Consider the following 6,195-nt stretch of genomic DNA (forward strand, 5'->3'; position numbering starts at 1 on the left):
TCAGGCCCCAGGACAGGTCCCCCCCCCCCAAAAAAAAAAAAAAGTTGAGGTATGATTCAAATGGTAGAACAATGAGCCACGAGTAGAAAAACCTAACGGCAGCATCCATGCCCTGTATTCAGGCCCCATTACTAGTGCACAATAAAAAAGAAAAAAACCAGAAAGATAAAATCTAGGAAAAAGCAGGAGGAAACATAGTACGATAGATTGGCTAGATCAAATAATGATTAAGCAGAAAGTGGCCGTTCTGCCATGTCTGTTCTGAGACTGTCCTGTGTCTCCCCTGTAGATGCAAACTGCAAGTGTTAGATCTGCAGAATATGTCCATGAACATCTGGACCTCAGGGTACATAGCAATGTCTCAAGCCTGCTCAGCAGCAGCCCTGACTGACAAGTCAGCAGCCAACCACTGTGCAGACCTGAGGAAGGAGCCCTCCTTCAGGATATTCATGGATGTCACCATCAGTGATGGCCCCTGGGATTGTGTGCTGGCCCACGTGCTCCAGTGGGTGGAGACAAGAAGAGGCCAGGTTCAGCTGTGCTCTAAGAAGCTGCAGGTTCTGTTTGCCTCCACCCCTGGCTCCACCTCTAAAATACAAAACACTCTTGGAGTGCTTCATCTGGACTCCATCCAGGAGCTGGTTGTGGATGATTTGTGGCACCACAAAACAGTGGAAAGTATGGTTCCTTATCTGGCTCAGATGAAGAACCTTTGCAAGCTTTCTTTGGCTAAGGTGAAAATGGAATGTTGTTCTTGCATCTTGGAGAATTTACACAAATACTTGTCTGAGATGCTGCTACACGGAAATCATCAAATCAAAGAACACGAAGGCTTCTTCCCTTATGATAAGCTGGAGAAGATCTTCAGGTGAGGATCCTAAGTCAAAGCTGGCAAGGAGAGGATCGTCTGTGAGACTTTTACCTATTACCATCTGCCTTTCTCCCCTAAACTGAAAGTGAACCAGTGGTTCAAGTTGGTAGAAAGGTAAACTTGGGCAGAAAAGCTCAGTGAGCACACAGGGCTGAGCTGAACTTGGGGTGGGTAGATATGAAAGGGGCTCAACTGTGTGGGGTGACTGCGGGGCTGAGGGGACTGAGGAGACACAGGAAGAGGCTCCTCCTCCTGAGGGTGCTGCTTAGTTCTGCCCTGGTCTCCAATGAAGTCAGAAAGCAGGGTGCATGCTTGGAAGTGTGCTCAGGGCAGGAAGCCTGCTGTGGAGTCCTATGTAGAAGTGAGTGGCTGTGAGTTCCTCTATAGGAAGCAAGTCTGAGCTCACAGGATAGAAACTGGAAGCAAGGGGAACAGGAAAGGATGCTGTGCTGCGATGCTCAGATGCATGGGTGGTTGGGTCCTGCAGGCAGGAAGTCCAGTGCTGTGTCCAGACAGTGAGGAGAGGGGACTAGAGAGCGGGCTGGAGAGGGTGCGGCCTGGGCCAGGCTCAGGTGGCACTGACAGGCATCAGGCTGGGATGGTGGAGTGACAGGGGTCTCAGCCAGCTGCATCGTGTGGTTGGTCTCCCTCAGTGCAGCAGGACAACCTTTGCTGACCATCTCCTACCCGAGTCTGCTCTGCTCACCACCACCATTCACACCAGTCTCTCTGCTCTCTCCTCTTAGGACCCTCAAGCCTCTGACCAGTCTGTCTTTGATTTCAAGTCCACTGAATGAAGCAGACCTGAGGTGTCTGTCCCTGTGTCCCTGTACCAGTCAGCTCAAGCACCTGCGTCTCAGGACCATATATTTGGGTCAATGGAGTCCTGGGCCCCTCCAAGCTCTGCTGGAGAGAGTGTCTGGCACCCTGGAGGCCCTGGCCTTGGAGCACTGTGGGATCACTGAGGCCCAGCTCTCTGCCATCCTGCCCGCCCTGAGCCAGTGCTCCCAGCTGAGCTTCTTCAGCATCTATGGGAACCGCATGTCCTTGGCTGCCCTGCAGAACCTGCTGAGCCACACAGCCAGGCTGAGGCAGTTGCAGCGAGGGCTGTATCCGGCCCCTGTGGAGAGCTATGACCACGAATGTTTGTTGTATGGATGTGAAGTCAACAAGGAGAACTTTGCCCAGGTTTGTGTGAGCTTGGTGCAGATCCTGAGCGACCTACAGCCAGCCCATAAGGTCCAGATCTGCACTTACTCATGCACGGGCTGTAAGAAGAATCAGTTCTGTAGCCTGGCACCCAGTGGCAACTGGGTTTTCACAGAGGAATATTCCTTTACAAAGGACTTCAACTACTGTGGGGTTTGTGTCCGGGAATAGTTTATGGTGTTTCCTTGGGTCCCTTGGAAATGAACCTGAATGTCTCCTTTAGGACACTCGTACATCCTAGTGGGAACACAAACCCTCTGCCACTCCCCAGGAGAAAATATAGGAGAGAACAAGTTCCTTTGCTTTCCACTTTCAGTGTCAGGACGGTGATGTGGGATGTTCTACTCACCATGGGCTCCTGTGTTCTGTCTTCTCAAAAAGAAATCTGAGTGGCGTGCATTCAGCCTGGGAGGAACAAGAGAGAATTTCTGTTTCCTGAATGGTTGTATGGAAATGAATGCATCCTGATGAAGTCACTTACCCTGTTCATTTTAGTGTGTGACAATAAATAAGTTATTGTAAGCAGAGTGCCATTGGTTCATGTCTGTTGCCACACCACATACACTTGGTTGAAACTTCTGGAATGAAAGGTTCTGGACAGGAGTGGAGCCTGGCATAGACTCAAGCCACAGGCATCCCCCAGGAGTTGGTGGAGAACTGGATTCCCTAAAAATGACAATCTGGTCAGACTTAACCCAATGTTCTCTGAGAAAGGGAAGTTCCAGTGTGACTGCTGCTCACCAGTGACCCAGGGCCCAGTGGCAGGATGCCTGCCCTGTGCCCTGACAAGTCCCACCTGGGAGAGCCTCTGTCCTACCTCCAGGCCAGTTCAGGCCTGCCATTGTACACAACAACCCTTGTTTCCTGCTCTCACAAGCCGCTCAGTATCCAACCACCATTGGAACCCAGTCCGAGAGGCACAATGGAGGGGAAGCGGCCGAAGCAAGTGTTTGGAAAGGAGCAGAGATCACAGCAGGCAAAGCAGCCATGAAGATGTGTCTGCAAGGAGTCCTTAGCTGGGTTCAGCAAAGAGAGGCCGGTGCAGGTGGGCGGAGCACTTCCATAAAGCTGCCTGTGGTGGATAGATGGCTTCTGATTTGACATCGACAACAGAATAAGGGACTGAAAATTCAATGAATAGTCTCTGGCCAGAGAAACAAGGTCAAACGCTTAAGTTTCTGCACTTCCAGTGGTTCCTGGTATTTCCAGCTGAGTGGACATCTTTCTGTGACCAGTGGGTGCCATGCCTGCAGGAAGGGGGTGTTGGTTGAAGGCTTCCCATACACTTGGCTGCACCTTTATAGCCTCTACCTTTATTCTTACTATATTCTTCTTGATTGTACATTCGTTGCTTTTATTCTCGTTTTGGCTATTTTTCTATTGATCCGCGAACAGAGCATGTTGTATTTTTCCAGTCCAATAGAGACGGCTTCTCTAAGTAATAAAGACTAAGGCCAAAAATTAAATGTGGGCAATGCCCCAATCAATCTATCATCTGATGTGACACTGCCTCCAGAAACTCCTACAACTTCACAAGTGGTTTTGCAGCTCACGCATAGTAAATATAGAGACTTAAAATTTCCAGATGTGTCCAACAGATAAAATCAATGAATTAAACTAAGTTAGAAAGAGTTATCCCAGTAGTTCAGAGAGTTCTAAAAAAGAAGGGACCTCTGATTATAAAAGAAAAAGAAAGATTCTCCCAACAGTTATGATTAAGTTTAGTCCAACTTACGTTATAGGGAATAGATGGTGGTTTCACATAAAATATAAAGTTACTAACATATTTCCTGAACCAACCAAGAACCATTTCCTTATACAGGAGCTTATAAAGATGAAATTAGTTGGATAAAAATAAAATTAAAAAGAGTATAATGTAAGTACAGCCCTGTCTTAGGTTTGTTAATTATGAAACATAAAAAGGCTGAATAGATGACGTATTCTATTAAACAATAGGCTAGACTTGTTTCGCACCACTTAGCTTAAACAGTTGGTGGGAGAGTCATCAATTTTCATGTAATTCATCAATGCTTTGCTTTTAAAAAAAATTGATTATGTGCTTAAATAAACAAAGAATCTATGTCACAATCACACACTGTATAAAAGTGTTAATTCTCCGCAATAAAGATACACTCAGATGCAACTCTTTTGAGTCTGTGTCTGTTTGTCACTTCGCCGACTCCTTTGCCCACCTATCCCGAGATCCCTGTCCTGTCGGTCCCAGTGCTCTGGCCGAGCTGGTCCGTCGCAGTCTGTAATCCTAGCTATTTAGGAGACTGTGATCTGAGGATCCCCATTCAAGATCAGCCAAGGCAGGAAGGTCTGTGAGACTTTTGATTACAATTATCCTTTGTTCCTCCCTCAAAGCTGAAGTGGGTCAGTGGTTCAAATTGATAGAAGGCTAGACTTGAGCATAAAAGCTCAGGGATAGTGCCAGATCCTGAGTTCATACCCTAGGACTAAATAAAAAGAAAAACTAAGCCGGGTGCCAGTGGCTCAGCCCTGTAATCCTAGCTGTTCAGGAAGCTGAGATCTTAGGATCACAGTTATCCTTCTTTCCTCCCCCAAAGCTGAAGTGGGTCAGTGGTTCAAATTGGTAGAAGGCTAGATTTGAGAGAAAAAAGAAAAAAAAACCTCAGTGATAGTGTCCAGGCCATGAGTTCATGCCCTAGGACTTAAAAATTAAGCTGAGCGCCAGTGGTTCATACCTATAATCCTACCTACTGGAGAAGTTGAGATCTGAGGATCTACAGTTCAAAGCCAGTCCTGGCAGGAAAGCGGACCCAACTCTTATCTCCAATGAACCACCAGAAAACCAGAAGTGCCACTGTGGCCCAAGTGGTAGAACTCTTTTTTTTTTTTTTTGGGTCCAGTCGTGAGGTCTGAACTCTGGACCTGGGCGCTGTCCCTCAGCTCTTCAGCTCAAGGCTAGTACTCTACCACTTGAGCCACAGCGCCACTTCCAGCTTTTTTCTTTTTGCTTATGTGGTGCTGAGGAGTCGAACCCAGGGCCTCAGGAATGCAAGGCAAGTGCTCTACCACTTAGCCACCTTCCCAGCCCCCCAAGTGGTAGAACTCTTGCTTGAGCTTAATTGCTCAGGGACAGTGCCCTGGCCCAGAGTTCAAGCCCCATGACCAACAACAACAAAAGAAAGATGACTACGTCATTTCCTGTGCCTTTTTAAGGTTGACCCATGTCTTAACATGCTAACACAGAAGGGTAAATGAAATCTCCACAAAACCCAGAGATGACACAGTCAAACTCCTCTTTGGATCCTGTCTGGAGTTACAACTGAAAAAAAAAAATAAAGATGACTAGTGGTGCTTAGGCACCAGTAGTTCAACATCTCTCATCCTAGTTATAGGAGAGTGAGTCCTGAGGATGGCAGTTTTCAGCCAGTCCAGGAGGAAAATCCTTGAGTTGCGTTTTTTGAGGATAGATAAAACCTCAGACTTAGAGCTGTGTCAAGTGGTCAGAATAACTGACAGCCAAAGGGGAAAAGGCTAAGGGACAGGGCTAAGCCCCTAAATTCAATCCTCAGTACCTGCATAAAGAAGAAAGTGCAATGCTCATGAGTCTTTCATAGAATACTAGTCTCAGGGCTGGGCATGTGGCTCAGTGGTAGAGTGCCTGCCTAGCATGCATGAAACCCTGGGTTCAATTCCTCAGTACCACACACACAGAAAAAGCCTGAAGTGGTGCTGGGGTTCAAGGGGTAGAGAGCTAGCCTTGAGCACAGAGGCTCAGGAAAGGTGGCCTGTTCCTGAGTTCAAGCCCAAGATTGGGAGAAAAAGAAAAAAAAATGAATGGAGTCCTGCCCAAATCCAGGTGCAGTGGAGAATCCGTGGCTGATTTCCTGCTGTGGCATGACTACAGGAAGCCGCTGGCACCTGTGCATTGAGCACTGACCATGGAGCCCACTAACTCACTTGGGGCCAGACTGCTTCACCACAGGGGCTGTGAGGCCTTACACACCTTGCTGCAGCCCTGAGTGCCAGCTCACCACACTACACATGGTGAAGCTGACATCCACCTCTGAATCACTGGAGTGATTGCTCAACCTCCCCAGACCTATTATCATTCACAATGCAGCCATCTTCCTTTTTCACACTGG

At 47.7% G+C, this 6,195-nt stretch overlaps 1 non-coding gene across 1 annotated transcript; it reads left to right on the top strand.

Moving 5' to 3' along the window:
• Nucleotides 1-5,253: 5,253 nt before the first annotated feature.
• LOC122121519 lies at nt 5,254-5,374 on the top strand. Its single transcript, XR_006149956.1, has one exon. It is a non-coding gene; the product is annotated as a small nucleolar RNA SNORA26 (small nucleolar RNA).
• The last annotated feature ends 821 nt before the right edge of the window (nt 5,375-6,195 follow it).

Source organism: Dipodomys spectabilis, unplaced genomic scaffold, assembly GCF_019054845.1.
Source record: "Dipodomys spectabilis isolate Male_0828 unplaced genomic scaffold, ASM1905484v1 ptg000188l, whole genome shotgun sequence".
Taxonomy (NCBI): domain Eukaryota; kingdom Metazoa; phylum Chordata; class Mammalia; order Rodentia; family Heteromyidae; genus Dipodomys; species Dipodomys spectabilis.